The sequence below is a fragment of the Haematobia irritans genome, chromosome 1, assembly GCF_050003625.1.
Source record: "Haematobia irritans isolate KBUSLIRL chromosome 1, ASM5000362v1, whole genome shotgun sequence".
Lineage (NCBI taxonomy): Eukaryota > Metazoa > Arthropoda > Insecta > Diptera > Muscidae > Haematobia > Haematobia irritans.
This window is the reverse complement of record NC_134397.1, coordinates 281,190,620-281,207,932: the sequence shown is the minus strand read 5'-3', so window position 1 is coordinate 281,207,932 and position 17,313 is coordinate 281,190,620. Positions and strand designations below refer to the sequence as shown.

The 17,313-nt window shown below is 29.7% G+C and overlaps 2 long non-coding RNA genes across 2 annotated transcripts; one reads left to right on the top strand and one right to left on the bottom strand.

Moving 5' to 3' along the window:
* The first annotated feature begins 1,027 nt into the window (after window positions 1–1,027).
* On the top strand, window positions 1,028–1,770 carry LOC142219841 (uncharacterized). The gene is made up of 3 exons (XR_012717808.1): window positions 1,028–1,250; window positions 1,355–1,575; window positions 1,643–1,770. It is a non-coding gene; the product is annotated as an uncharacterized LOC142219841 (long non-coding RNA).
* Window positions 1,771–2,129: 359 nt separating this feature from the next.
* On the bottom strand, window positions 2,130–2,501 carry LOC142219840 (uncharacterized). Its single transcript, XR_012717807.1, has 2 exons — window positions 2,374–2,501; window positions 2,130–2,319 (listed from the first exon to the last, which is right to left on the bottom strand). It is a non-coding gene; the product is annotated as an uncharacterized LOC142219840 (long non-coding RNA).
* Between the last annotated feature and the right edge of the window lie 14,812 nt (window positions 2,502–17,313).

The following is a 17,313-nucleotide window of genomic DNA, read 5'->3' as shown; positions in this document are numbered from 1 at the left end:
AATATAAACCTTCATAATAACTCCCAACAAATTTGAAGGAGTTGAGTTGGTAACACAAATTTTGGTGTACATAGTGGTGAAGGGTATAATATAGTCGGCCCTGCCCGACTTTAGACTTTTTCTAAATGAATATCTTTAGCATTACTGCAAAAAAGCGTCACCAAAAAAGTAGAGAAAATGTTCTTTTGGCCCCAAATAGGCGCAGAAGCGATGAATTTAACATGCACACAAAACATTATCAATTTTTTCCAATTAAAAACTTAATTGAATTTGGAAACGGATTCAACTAATATGTTAATTGATTCAATTAATTATTTAATCAAATCCGAATAAAAACCAATTAAAAAATGATTGATATTTGTTACATTTCCAATTAAAATATTAATTGATTCAATCAATTCGGAAATAATTTTCAATTACAAACGTGATTGAAAAATTTTCCGTTTCCAATTACACATGTGATTGATCCAATCATCTTTGTGATTGAAATTGAATAATTTTGAGCAATGGAAAGAGCGAAAAGAGAACAAGAGAATGGGTATTTATTCAACAATGTATGATGGAGAGATCAGTCTGTGGAAGTAACTCGTAACGAACGGTTGGGTTTTTGTTTTTCGCGTAAATTGAAAAACATGATTGGCGACATTCTGTCTGCTGCATTGAAAATGTGTGCATAAATATTTTGAACGCAACAACAAATAATAGCAAAGGGTTGAAATAAATAAAGTGTGCAACAACAAACGGCCACGTGTTAAAGGTTTGAAAAAAATATATGACGGAACGCATTTGAAATTACCTGTGTTTGTGTTTTGTGGTATTGTAAAAATGGAAAACAATCTACGTGTATTGAAGGTAAGAAATTGTGAAATGTGAATACCGTTTTCCATTGAAGCCTGTTTACATTAAGTTGACTAAAATAATATATTTTTTATTAATTTCTTTTAGTGACCAATTTTATTTCGTGAAATTGACCAATCAATGCCATCAACTCCATAATTTTATCAAATATATAAAAATATGTTTGCAATAAAAAAAGTGGGTACCTTATTGATCTTTTAAAATTATAAATTTTTTCACTCCTAGTTTTCTTAAAACCAAGAGCGGTATGGGTTTGTTGGAAGATTCACCTTTAAGTTGCGAAGTGGCGTTGGCATTCAATTGCATTTTTGTTTTACCTGCCTTTTTCAATTTGAACCCAAGTAGAGAGCAGTATATCTGATATATAAACTAATGAGCTGAATTATGTAATGGTAAAAAAGTTCTTTCTTTTGGATTTAAAAATATGAAAAATATCCGAAAATAATAAAAATAATAAAAATATGTATTTTCCATTTATATTTTTTTCTATTTCCAGAATTTGCAAAGTATCATCAATATAATACCGTTATTTTTCTCTTTGATTGGTTCAAATTTTAATAGACGATTTCAATGTGTGGAAATTTTGGAAAGGAATTGTTACTAAAATTAAATTGCCGAGCTCCTTAATACACCTTTTATGCTAAAAGACTACAACTGCAAAAGAAGATTATAAATCTGCAACCTTGAACTAAGAATTGAAGTTGATATTCTATGCATGTAATGTTTAACAAAATTAACTTTTAATTGAACAAAATTAAATTCTATTTATTCTGTTTACTTTCAGAAATACTAACTTAGCTTACAGGCTGCTGATTTATTGGAAATCTAGGCGCACTACATATTAGAAGGAACATGCTGACATCGATAATACGATAAGGAAGATAATGATTTATATATTTTATATATAAAGTTTATTTTTTTTTCACCCTATAGTTGTTATTGATAGTAATTGTATGTGTCACACCCTCATAAAAAATCGCTTCTGTAACATATACTCCCAAACATATTTTGCTCCAAGCATATACATTTTTGGGTATTGCCCAAACATTTATATGTTTGATCTCTTCCAATATATAATATGTTTGAAAGCATATTGGTCTAAACAATATCTGTTTGGGTAGTCTAAGTTCCAAACATTTTGTATTTTTGCATCCAAATTCAATAATGTTGTCTTCCAAAAAACAATATGTTATTTTGTGAACATATAATATGTTTGGAAGCATTTTGCACCTAAAAATATTATAAGCTTAAAAAAATTCTCCCAAACAATATTGTGCTCAAAATTTTATTTATTTATTTATATATTTACAATCATAATGAATTATGAAAATAAACAGGTAATATAGGTGCTAACAACATAGGTTTTCGACCTGGATGCTCAAAATTTTGTTTCTGCCTAATTGTATATTCCCCCACATCTTTCTCACTTCCACGACATTTTTTAGTTCTTAGCACCTTTTTCTGTAATACAAACATTGTAGAAGAAATTATTCCATTTTTTTATTTTAATTTTACCTTTTGCCGGACGGGGATTCGAACAGCGGACCACACAGTTTGTAAGGATCAAAGAAGTAGCTGATCAATTGCCCAAGGAAAAATAAAATGTTAATTTTGTAATAACAAGCAACAACCACCAAGTTAATTCAATATCGCTCCCTGTTAAATAGCGCTCCAAGCTACTAAATACATATATGTTTATAGGCTATTTTTAAATTAATATATGTTTGCATCCAAGCATATTATATTTACAAACATTTTATGTCCCAAACATAATATGTTCTAACATATTAACATATATGTCCCAAACATGTTATGCTAGTTTATGAACATTATATGCTTGCACTCAAAAATATTGTGTTTACAAATTTGTGTTCCAAACATATAATGTTTATAGCCAAACATATGAAAAACAGTCTTTTTCATCCGTGCAGTTATGTTAGAACAAAACACACAAGAATCAAATTTATTTGTCACTGCATAATTCAAAAAATAATAAAATATTGAATATGTTTTATAAGAAACACATATTTTCTTTTATTTCAAATAAAAGTAAATACCATTTTGGGGGCGCAATATATAATTTTTTTGATTGAAATTTATAGCCAATTTCAATTAATTATTTAATTGAATGAATCAAATAGTTGATAGATTTTTGTCGCGAAATTAATTAAAATTTTAATTGATTCACTTAAAACTGTAATTGAATTTTATGTTAAAAATCAATCACGTTTTTAATTGATTCAATCACACAATTAATTGATTCCGTGACAAAAGTCAATTAAATCTTTAATTGAAAGTCGTGTTGGTTTTCAATCAAAATGGGTGATTGATACTATCATTTTCATGATTGAAGACATTTTAATTAAACAAATGATTGAATCCGCGATTTTCGTGATTGAAATAAAAAAAAAAAAACAAGTATATACGGCCGTATACGTCTTATGTACCCTCCATCATGGATTGCGTAGAAACTTCTTCTAAACACTGCCATCCACAATCGAATTACTTAAGTTGCGGCAAGGTATCTTAAAACCTCCTAACACCAAAAAAGATCGATCCAATTCGTATATAATTCAGTTTGATCGATCCAATTCGTATATAATTCAGACATAAAATTTTGACAAAATTTTCTACAGAAATACAATTTTAACAAAATTTTCTTTAGAAATAAAATTTTCACAAAATTTTCTATAGAAATAAAAATTTTGACAAAATATTCTATAGAAAGAAAATTTTGACAAAATATTCTATAGAAAGAAAATTGTAACAAAATTTTCTATAGAAATAAACTTTTGACAAAATTTTCTATAGAAATAAAATCTTGGTAGATTATTTGTGGCTCGAGTGGCAACCATGATTATGAACCGAATAAAATTTGAACAAAATTTTCTATAGAAATAAAATTTTAACAAAATTTTCTATAGAAATAAAATTTTGAAAATGATAAAAATTTTATTATGAACCGAATAAAATTTTAACAAAAATTTCTCTAGAAATAAAATTTTGACAAAATTTTCTATAGAAATAACATTTTGAAATTTGCTTCTCTTTGAGGCTCCGCAAGCCAAATCTGGGGATCGGTTTATATGGGGGTTATATATAATTATGGACCAATGTGGACCAATTTTTGCATGATTGTTAGAGGCCATATACCAACACCATGTACCAAATTTCAGCCGGATCGGACGAAATATGCTTCTCTTAGAGGCTCCACAAGCCAAATCTGGGGATCGGTTTATATGGGGGCTATATATAATTAAGGACCAATATGGACCAATTTTTGCATGGTTGTTAGAGACCATATACCAACATCATGTACCAAATTTCAGCCGGATCGGATGAAATTTTCTTCTCTTTGAGGCTCCGCAAGCCAAATCTGGGGATCGGTTTATATGGGGGCTATATATAATTATGGACCGATGTGGACCAATTTTTGCATGGTTGTTAGAGACCATATACCAAGCCCATGTACCAAATTTCAGCCAGATCGGATGAAATATGCTTCTGTTAGAGGCTCCACAAGCCAAATCTGAGGGTCCCCTTATATGGGGGCTACGCGTAAAAGTGGACCGATATGGCCCATTTTCAATACCATCCGACCTACATCGATAACAACTACTTGTACCAAGTTTCAAGTCGATAGCTTGTTTCGTTCGGGAGTTAGCGTGATTTCAACAGACGGACGGACGGACGGACGGACGGACTTGCTTAGATCGACTCAGAATTTCACCACGATCCAGAATATATATACTTTATGGGGTCTTAGAGCAATATTTCGATGTGTTACAAACGGAATGACAAAGTTAATATACCCCCATCATATGATGGAGGGTATAAAAAAAAATTGTGTGTGGGCATGTCATAGGACGGATGTCCACCATTTCAACACCAGTTGCACAGAACTTGCACCACTTCTTAAGTTGTGAGTTAAAAAATTTTGTGATATTTTCCCAAATAAATAATTTTTTATAATTTTGAAACGGTTGAATGGGTTTAGAATTTTTTCGACATAATTTAAATAATTCAATTTCATTAATTCTTACACTTTTTTAAATATATGAAAAAAATTACCTATTAAATAAAAATATGAAAACACGAGTTATAAAAATTGAAATAAAAAACTCCTTGTATAGTTAAAATAATTAACTATACATTTTTGGAAGTGCTTTTAAAGTTGTGCCCAAATTTGTTTGCTGGGAAAAAGTGTAAAACATTAATTGAACCTATAACTTCAGTCTATTAATTTTTAGCTAGCCCCCCTAGGAAAATTGTCTAGCTACGCTAATGAAGATAGCGTGCTCATAATTGTTAAAATTGGGCCTAGCCCGTTGGGGTGGTTTTGATCCTTCGTTTATAACAATTTTGTAATGTTAATAGTGGGTGGTTAAAACTAAAAAATTGTAAAACACAAATTCAACATATTTTCTGTTTAAATTTCTTTATTTTGCTAATAGTTCATTATTTTGACTCTTTTACTGTATTTTGTAAGTTTTCTTGAAGAAATTAAAAGGTTAAAGTAATTATTTCAAATTATTGGTAGCCCGAACACAGCTATTTAAACATATGTTTATTGCGAACACAATTTTAAAGAGGAATTGGAGAAAATATTTCAAACGAACAAGTGACTTCTTGGTAAAATTAGAAAATCTTTGGTTATTACGCTTACTATTAGGTCTGTTCGCGTACTTTTCCAGTAAAAAACATTTTTGATTTCAATCACGAAAATCGCGGATTCAATCATTTTTTAAATTGAAATGTCTTCAATCACGAAAATGATAATATTGTTGCGGAATAAAAATGATAATATTGTTGCGGAATAAACTCATAAACTTCGTTTCTGTTCGTGACATATATGTATCGGTATGATTTTTGCGATCATATGTTATCTGTATGAGAATTGGGCATCATTTGAGAATTATAGTGCTGGCTCGTCTGTCGTATTTTCGTTAACTTATGTCTACGATTTCCTTTATACTCGTGCGAAGACAATTTTGAATAAAATGTGAGCCGCAAATCCACAAATTACTACAAAAAATTCTACGATCAAAAGTGAACTTCTGAAAATATATTAAAATATTAATTTTTCATTTGGATATTATTGCTCCAAAAGAAAAGAAAACAAGTAAGTAAAGTCTAAAGTCGGGCGGGGCCGACTATATTATACCCTTCACCCCTATGTAGGCCACTATTTGTGTTACCATCTCAACTACTTCACATTTGCTGGAAGCTATATAAAGGAGACAATTTTTTTTACTTCTACAAAATCTCTAGAATTAAAATTTAAATCGGCTAACGCTATCCAGTTAATTGGAGGAAACTTCCATTGTAAATGGAACTGAAATGTGTAACAGTCTACCATATTTCCCCAACTCTTGTGTACGCATATATGGGAGCTATATATAATCTGAACCGATTTTGACTAAATTTGACATGTATAGTTAGAATAATAATTCTGCTATCTATGCGAAATTTCACGTAAATGGGAGTATAACTTTGGCCCCCCTGGTCATATGAGTGCAAATCGGACGGAAGATATATATGGGAGCTATATCTAAATCTGAATCGATTTTGACCATATTTGGCACATACAATAGTCTCGTTAAAAGTACCGCTTGTGCAAAATTTGAAGTAAGTCAGGGCAAAACTCTGGCTTTTGAGACCATATATGTCCAAATCGGGCGAAAGATATATATGTGAGCTATATTTAAATCTGAACCGATTTTAACAAAAATTTACACACTTAACCATACTATTAAATGTACCCCTTGTGCAAAATTTGAAGCACATCGCGGTACGGTATTTCAAGAAAATCGGTTGATAAACACGCCAACTATGACCAAATCGGGGATAAATATATATGGCAGCTACATCTAAATCTGAACCAATAGCGATTGTCTTGTCTGTGGGTAGCGTATTGATCTATTAAAATTATAAATTTTTTCACTCCTACTTTTCTTAAAACCAAGAGCGGTATGAGTTTGTTGGAGGATTCACCTTGAAGTTGCGAAGTAGCGTTGGCATTAAATTGTTTTTTTGTTTTTGAACCCAAGTAGAGAACAGTATATCTGATATAAAAACTAATGAGCTGAATTATATAATGGTAAAAAAGTTCTTTCTTTTGGATTTAAAAATATGAAAAATATCCGAAAATAATAAAAATATGTATTTTCCATTAGATTTTTTTTATTTCCAGAATTTGTAAAGTATCATCAATATAATAGCAAATATAACATTGCTTTTGTCTTTGATTGGTTCAAATTTTAATAGACGATTTCAATGTGTGGAAATTTTGGAAAGGAATTGTTACTAAAATTAAGATACCGAGCTTCTCAATACACCTTTTATGGTAAAAGACTACGACTGCAAAAGGAGATTATAAATCTGCAACCTAGAACTAAGAATTGAACTTGATATTATATGCAGGTAATGTTTAACAAAATTAACTTTAAATTGAACAAAATTAAATTCGAATTATTCTGTTTACTTTCAGAAAAACTAATTTAGCTTACAGGCTGCTGATTTATTGGAAATCTAGGCACATCTACATATTAGAAGGAACATGCTGACATGGTTATTATTATAAGAAGATAATGATTTATATAGTTTATTTTTCCACCCTATAGTTGTTATTGATAGTAATTGTATGTGTAAGTTATGTTAGAACAAAACACAAATGACAATAACCAAATTCAATAATTCAAAAAACAATAAAATATTAAATATGTTTTATGAGAAACACTTCTTTTATGTCAAATAAGTTTGGGGGCGCAATATATAAATTTTTTGATTGAAATTTATAGCCAATTTCAATTAATTGTTTAGTTGAATGAATAAAATATTTTTTTTTTGTTTTTTTGTAGCGAAATTAATTAAAATTTTAATTGATTCAATTAAATCTGTGATTGAGTTGGGTGATTGAGTTGGGTGATTGATACTATCATTTTCGTGATTGAAGACATTTCAATTAAAAAAATAATTGAATCCGCGATTTTCGTGATTGAAATCAAAAAAAAAATTTTGTGTGAACTAAAGGGTTAAAAAATAAACTATATAAATCATTAGCTTATCATATTAACGATGTCAGCATGTTCCTTCTACATGTGGCGACACTCGATTTTAAATTTCATTTTTGTACCCTTCACCACTACTGTGGTAGAGGGTATAATAAGTTTGTGCATTTGTATGTCCGTACGTCCGTACGTTATGTCTGTCTGTCTGTTCATGTATTTTTGTGCGCAAAGTACAGGTCGCAGTTTAAGTCCGATCGTCCTCAAATTTGGCAAATTTGGTCGTTTTTTGGGACAAAGACTATCGCTATTGATTTTAGAAAAAATCGGTTTAGATTTAGATATAGCTGTCATATATATTTATCCCCGATCTGGTCATAAATGGCGAATATTTTATGAGTCTCGAAAAACTTGCAAAATATCAGCCAAATCGGTTCAGATTTAGATATAGCTCCCATATACATCTTTCGTCCGATTTAGACTCATACACACAAAAAAATTTCACGAACATTTTTATATATATATATATATATATATATATATATATATATATATATATATATATATATATATATATATATATATATATATATATATATATATATATATATATATATATATATATATATATATATATATATATATATATATATATATATATATATATATATATATATATATACGCGATATATGGTCAATTGTGGGTTGTGGTATATTATTTCGCCAATTCGGGCGATATTTCTACAAGCCGGAGCTTTATTTAAAATTCGACCATTCTGTGGGAAGTTTGGCATTACAGTGTGTACAATATGACTACGATATGGGGAAATCACAGAATTGTGTGTAAAATGTGGGTATTTTGGCCATATTAGATCAAGCATATTAAATGTGTTCTCTGTAGGAACTATCGAGTCAATTGGAGGAAACTTCCATTGAAATATATATATATATATATATATATATATATATATATATATATACGCGATATATGGTCAATTGTGGGTTGTGGTATATTATTTCGCCAATTCGAGCGATATTTCTACAAGCCGGAGCTTTATTTAAAATTCGACCATTCTGTGGGAAGTTTGGCATTACAGTGTGTACAATATGACTACGATATGGGGAAATCACAGAATTGTGTGTAAAATGTGGGTATTTTGGCCATATTAGATCAAGCATATTAAATGTGTTCTCTGTAGGAACTATCGAGTCAATTGGAGGAAACTTCCATTGAAAATGGGTCTAAAATATGAAACATTCTACCATATTTCCCCTACTCTGGCGTACATATATATTGGAGCTATATCTAAATATGAACCGATTTTTGACAAAATTTGACATGCATAATTAAAATAATAATCCTGCTATCTCAGCAAAAAACGTTAATGGGAGAATAATTTTGGCCTCCGTCGTCATATGGGTGTAAATCTGGCGAAAGATATATATGGGAGCTATATCCATATATATCTGAACCGATTTCAACCAATTTTGTCACACTTAACGATACTATTAAACGTACTCCTTATGCAATATATATATATATATATATATATATATATATATATATATATATATATATATATATATATATATATATATATATATATATATATATATATATATATATATATATATATATATATATATATATATATATATGGGACCTATATCAAAATCTGAACCGATTTGAACCAAATTTGACACGCTTAACGATACCATTAAACGTACTCCTTGAGCAAAATTTAAAGCAAATCAGGGCAAACCTCTGGCTTTTGAGGCCATATTAGTTGAAATCGGACGAAAGATATATATGGGAGCTATATCTAAATCTGAACTGATTTCAACCAAATATAGCACAAATAACAATACTATTAAACGTGCTCCTTGTGCAAAATTTTAAGCAAATCAGGACACAACTCTAGCTTTTTTGGCCATATAAGTTCAAATCGGACGAAAGATTTGGCTGGTATTTTGCATATCTTACGAAAGCCCCAAAATATTTGGCTGCCCGAAATCTTGAGAAAATACGTTGATAAATACGTCAATTATGACGAGATCGGTGATAAATATGTATGACAGCTATATCTAAATCTGAACCGATTTTTTTCAAAATCAATAGCGGTTGTCTTTGAGCCGATGTTAAACTCTGTGCCGCAAGCCAAATCTGGGGATCGGTTTATATGGGGGCTATATATGATTATGGACCGATGTAGACCAATTTTTGCACGATTGTTAGAGACCATATACCAACACCATGTACCAAATTCCGGATCGGATGAAATATGCTTCCCTTAGAGGCTCCACAAGCCAAATCTGGGGATCGGTTTATATGGGGGCTATATATAATTAAGGACCGATTTTGACCAATTTTTGCATGGTTGTTAGAGACCATATACTAACATCATGTACTAAATTTCAGCCGGATCGGATGAAATTTTCTTCTCTTTGAGGCTCGGCAAGCCAAATCTGGGGATCGGTTTATATGGGGGCTATATATAATTATGGACCGATGTCGACCAATTTGTGCACGGTTGTTAGAGACCATATACCAACACCATGTACCAAATTTCAGCCGGATCGGATGAAATTTGCTTCTCTTTTAGGCTCCGCAAGCCAAATCTGGGGATCGGTTTATATGGGGGCTATATATAATTATGGACCGATGTGGACCAATTTTTGCATGGTTGTTAGAGACCATATACCAACACCATATACCAAATTTCAGCCGGATCGGATGAAATATGCTTCTGTTAGAGGCTCCACAAGCCAAATCTGAGGGTCCCTTTATATGGGGGCTATACGTAAAAGTGGACCGATATGGCCCATTTTCAATACCATCCGACCTACATCGATAACAACTACTTGTGCCAAGTTTCAAGTCGATAGCTTGTTTCGTTCGGAAGTTAGCGTGATTTCAACAGACGGACGGACGGACGGACATGCTCAGATCGACTCAGAATTTCACCACGACCCAGAATATATATACTTTATGGGGTCTTAGAGCAATATTTCGATGTGTTACAAACGGAATGACAAAGTTAATATACCCCCATCATATGATGGAGGGTATAAAAAAAAATTGTGTGTGGGCATGTCATAGGACGGATGTCCACCATTTCAACACCAGTTGCACAGAACTTGCACCACTTCTTAAGTTGTGAGTTAAAAAATTTTGTGATATTTTCCCAAATAAATAATTTTTTATAATTTTGAAACGGTTGAATGGGTTTAGAATTTTTTCGACATAATTTAAATAATTCAATTTCATTAATTCTTACACTTTTTTAAATATATGAAAAAAATTACCTATTAAATAAAAATATGAAAACACGAGTTATAAAAATTGAAATAAAAAACTCCTTGTATAGTTAAAATAATTAACTATACATTTTTGGAAGTGCTTTTAAAGTTGTGCCCAAATTTGTTTGCTGGGAAAAAGTGTAAAACATTAATTGAACCTATAACTTCAGTCTATTAATTTTTAGCTAGCCCCCCTAGGAAAATTGTCTAGCTACGCTAATGAAGATAGCGTGCTCATAATTGTTAAAATTGGGCCTAGCCCGTTGGGGTGGTTTTGATCCTTCGTTTATAACAATTTTGTAATGTTAATAGTGGGTGGTTAAAACTAAAAAATTGTAAAACACAAATTCAACATATTTTCTGTTTAAATTTCTTTATTTTGCTAATAGTGCATTATTTTGACTCTTTTACTGTATTTTGTAAGTTTTCTTGAAGAAACTAAAAGGTTAAAGTAATTATTTCAAATTATTGGTAGCCCGAACACAGCTATTTAAACATATGTTTATTGCGAACACAATTTTAAAGAGGAATTGGAGAAAATATTTCAAACGAACAAGTGACTTCTTGGTAAAATTAGAAAATCTTTGGTTATTACGCTTACTATTAGGTCTGTTCGCGTACTTTTCCAGTAAAAAACATTTTTGATTTCAATCACGAAAATCGCGGATTCAATCATTTTTTAAATTGAAATGTCTTCAATCACGAAAATGATAATATTGTTGCGGAATAAAAATGATAATATTGTTGCGGAATAAACTCATAAACTTCGTTTCTGTTCGTGACATATATGTATCGGTATGATTTTTGCGATCATATGTTATCTGTATGAGAATTGGGCATCATTTGAGAATTATAGTGCTGGCTCGTCTGTCGTATTTTCGTTAACTTATGTCTACGATTTCCTTTATACTCGTGCGAAGACAATTTTGAATAAAATGTGAGCCGCAAATCCACAAATTACTACAAAAAATTCTACGATCAAAAGTGAACTTCTGAAAATATATTAAAATATTAATTTTTCATTTGGATATTATTGCTCCAAAAGAAAAGAAAACAAGTAAGTAAAGTCTAAAGTCGGGCGGGGCCGACTATATTATACCCTTCACCCCTATGTAGGCCACTATTTGTGTTACCATCTCAACTACTTTACATTTGCTGGAAGCTATATAAAGGAGACAATTTTTTTACTTCTACAAAATCTCTAGAATTAAAATTTAAATCGGCTAACGCTATCCAGTTAATTGGAGGAAACTTCCATTGTAAATGGAACTGAAATGTGTAACAGTCTACCATATTTCCCCAACTCTTGTGTACGCATATATGGGAGCTATATATAATCTGAACCGATTTTGACTAAATTTGACATGTATAGTTAGAATAATAATTCTGCTATCTATGCGAAATTTCACGTAAATGGGAGTATAACTTTGGCCCCCCTGGTCATATGAGTGCAAATCGGACGGAAGATATATATGGGAGCTATATCTAAATCTGAATCGATTTTGACCATATTTGGCACATACAATAGTCTCGTTAAAAGTACCGCTTGTGCAAAATTTGAAGTAAGTCAGGGCAAAACTCTGGCTTTTGAGACCATATATGTCCAAATCGGGCGAAAGATATATATGTGAGCTATATTTAAATCTGAACCGATTTTAACAAAAATTTACACACTTAACCATACTATTAAATGTACCCCTTGTGCAAAATTTGAAGCACATCGCGGCAAAACTCTGGCTTTTGTGGCCATATAAGTTCAAATCGGACGAAAGATATATATGGGAGCTATATCTAAATCTGAACCGATTTGGCTGATATTTTGCAAGATTTTCGAGATTCATAAAATATTTGGATGTACGGTATTTCAAGAAAATCGGTTGATAAACACGCCAACTATGACCAAATCGGGGATAAATATATATGGCAGCTACATCTAAATCTGAACCAATAGCGATTGTCTTGTCTGTGGGTAGCGTATTGATCTATTAAAATTATAAATTTTTTTCACTCCTACTTTTCTTAAAACCAAGAGCGGTATGAGTTTGTTGGAGGATTCACCTTGAAGTTGCGAAGTAGCGTTGGCATTAAATTGTTTTTTTGTTTTTGAACCCAAGTAGAGAACAGTATATCTGATATAAAAACTAATGAGCTGAATTATATAATGGTAAAAAAGTTCTTTCTTTTGGATTTAAAAATATGAAAAATATCCGAAAATAATAAAAATATGTATTTTCCATTTATATTTTTTTTATTTCCAGAATTTGTAAAGTATCATCAATATAATAGCAAATATAACATTGCTTTTGTCTTTGATTGGTTCAAATTTTAATAGACGATTTCAATGTGTGGAAATTTTGGAAAGGAATTGTTACTAAAATTAAGATACCGAGCTTCTCAATACACCTTTTATGGTAAAAGACTACAACTGCAAAAGGAGATTATAAATCTGCAACCTAGAACTAAGAATTGAACTTGATATTATATGCAGGTAATGTTTAACAAAATTAACTTTAAATTGAACAAAATTAAATTCGAATTATTCTGTTTACTTTCAGAAAAACTAATTTAGCTTACAGGCTGCTGATTTATTGGAAATCTAGGCACATCTACACGCTCACAAAAAATCGCTTCTGTAACATATACTCCCAAACATATTTTGCTTCAAGCATATATATTTTTGGGTATTGCCCAAACATTTATATGTTTGATCTCTTCCAATATATAATATGTTTGAAAGCATATTGGTCTAAACAATATATGTTTGGGTAGTCTAAGTTCCAAACATTTTGTATTTTTGCATCCAAATTCAATAATGTTGTTTTCCAAACCACAATATGTTGTTATGTGAACATATAATGTTTGGAAGCATTTTGCACCCAAAAATATTATATGCTTAAAAAAAATTCTCCCAAACAATATTGTGCTCAAAATTTTATTTATTTATTTATATATTTACAATCATAATGAATTATGAAAATAAACAGGTAATATAGGTGCTAAAACATAGGTTTTCGACCTGAATGCTCAAAATTTTGTTTCTGCCTAATTGTATATTCCCCCACATCTTTCTCACTTCCACGAGATTTTTTAGTTCTTAGCACCTTTTTCTGTAATACAAACATTGTAGAAGAAATTATTCAATTTTATGATTTTTTTATTTTAATTTTACCTTTGCCGGACGGGGATTCGAACAGCGGACACACAGTTTGTAAGGATCAAAGAAGTAGCTGATCAATTGCCCAAGGAAAAATAAAATGTTAATTTTGTAATAACAAGCAACAACCACCAACTTAATTCAATATCGCTCCTGTTAAATAGCGCTCCAAGCTACTAAACACATATATGTTTATAGGCTATTTCTAAATTAATATATGTTTGCATCCAAGCATATTATATTTACAAACATTTTATGTCCCAAACATAATATGTTCTAACATATTAACATATATGTCCCAAACATGTTATGCTAGTTTATGAACATTATATGCTTGCACTCAAAAATATTGTGTTTAAAAATTTGTGTTCCAAACATATAATGTTTATAGCCAAACATATGAAAAACAGTCTTTTTCAACCGTGTACATATTAGAAGGAACATGCTGACATGGTTATTATTATAAGAAGATAATGATTTATATAGTTTATTTTTCCACCCTATAGTTGTTATTGATAGTAATTGTATGTGTAAGTTATGTTAGAACAAAACACAAATGACAATAACAAATTCAATAATTCAAAAATAATAAAATATTAAATATGTTTTATGAGAAACACTTCTTTTATGTCAAATAAGTTTGGGGGCGCAATATATAAATTTTTTGATTGAAATTATAGCCAATTTCAATTAATTGTTTAGTTGAATGAATAAAATATTTTTTGTTTTTTTGTAGCGAAATTAATTAAAATTTTAATTTGATTCAATTAAATCTGTGATTGAGTTGGGTGATTGAGTTGGGTGATTGAGTTGGGTGATTGATACTATCATTTTCGTGATTGAAGACATTTCAATTAAAAAAATAATTGAATCCGCGATTTTCGTGATTGACATCAAAAAAAATTTTGTGTGAACTAAAGGGTTAAAAAATAAACTATATAAATCATTAGCTTATCATATTAACGATGTCAGCATGTTCCTTCTACATGTGGCGACACTCGATTTTAAATTTCATTTTTGTACCCTTCACCACTACTGTGGTAGAGGGTATAATAAGTTTGTGCATTTGTATGTAACGCCAAGAAGGAAAAGTTTGAGACCCATCGTTTAGTATACCGATCGTCTTAGAATTTAATTCTGAGTCGATATATATATATATATATATATATATATATATATATATATATATATATATATATATATATATATATATATATATATATATATATATATATATATATATATATATATATTATATATATATATATATATATATATATATATATATATATATATATATATATATATATATATATATATATATATATATATATATATATATATATATATATATATATATATATATATATATATATGGTCAATTGTGGGTTGTGGTATATTATTTCGCCAATTCGGGCGATATTTCTACAAGCCATCGTTTAGTATACCGATCGTCTTAGAATTTAATTCTGAGTCGATATATATATATATATATATATATATATATATATATATATATATATTATATATATATATATATATATATATATATATATATATATATATATATATATATATATATATATATATATATATATATATATATATATATATATATATATATATATATATATATATATATATATATATATATATATACGATATATGGTCAATTGTGGGTTGTGGTATATTATTTCGCCAATTCGGGCGATATTTCTACAAGCCGAGCTTTATTTAAAATTCGACCATTCTGTGGGAAGTTTGGCATTACAGTGTGTACAATATGACTACGATATGGGGAAATCACAGAATTGTGTGTACACTGTATAGAAAAATATGTTTTTCATATGTTCCGATATAAACAAAATGTGTTTCGGGCACGATTTTAAACCACAATATATTTAAGTGCGAACATGTAATTTTCCTAAACTAACACTAAATGTTTGGGACATCTATGTTAATATGTTAGAATATATTATGTTTGGGCATGAATGTTTCATAAAAATCATATGTGTGAATACAAACATATATAAATTTACAAATTTCAACTAAACATACATATGTTGTGATATTTTATTCAAAGCGACAGAGAGAGTATAGAGAGAAATAGAGATGGAAACCGGGAGAGTTGACGAAAGATATCAATATAACACAGCAAAAGAGTCAAAAGAGAACAATTTCTGTGAAACCGCTTGTATGTTGTTTCGGAAAACTGTTTTATGATAAGGCCAAAAATTTGATATGTTTAAGTCTAAATATTATTTAATTTGAATAAAGAGAATATACATTCTGAACCAAGAGAATAGACATTTGAAAAACAAACAGCTTATGTTTTCGCCTTGAGAGCAGCATTTTATGTATGTGTGGACATGAGTTTTGTTTATCATTTTGGCATTATTTTTTTCTTGGTTCGTTAAAAGAAATCAGGGGTCTTCATAAAAATAACGAAAGGGCACTATACTCTTTTTAGAGTTGGGACAGTAAAATGAAATAAGGAGGAAATAGTGAAAAATTACACAGTAAAATGTAAAAAAACAAAGTTTAGTTTCTCTTTATTAAAAAGTAGTCCACGAGGAGTTGACGGACACCATCAAATATAAAAGCGGGCATTAAGTTCGACTTTTACAGCTAAAACAATTTAAAAAGTTTATTTTCTTTAAAATGAATTATTAAAGAAAAATAAAAGGAATTTTAGAGCGATGGTGTTAAATGCTAGTAAAAAACTGTTCACTCCTAAATAAATTTATGTTTATATTATAAAATTATGTATGTATGTTTATACTCGACTCCACGTTCTTCTTTTGTTAGTTTTTTAATTCCTTCCAAATTTTAAAGTTTTGTACGAAAACAGTTTTTTATTACAAGATTGTTATTTTTGCAATAAAAAATAATATTTTATCCAAAAATCATTCAATTTCGTTTATATCAAGCACTGTTACTGACTATAAATCTTTAATAACGCACATTTCGATGTTTCATTTAAAAAAATTAATA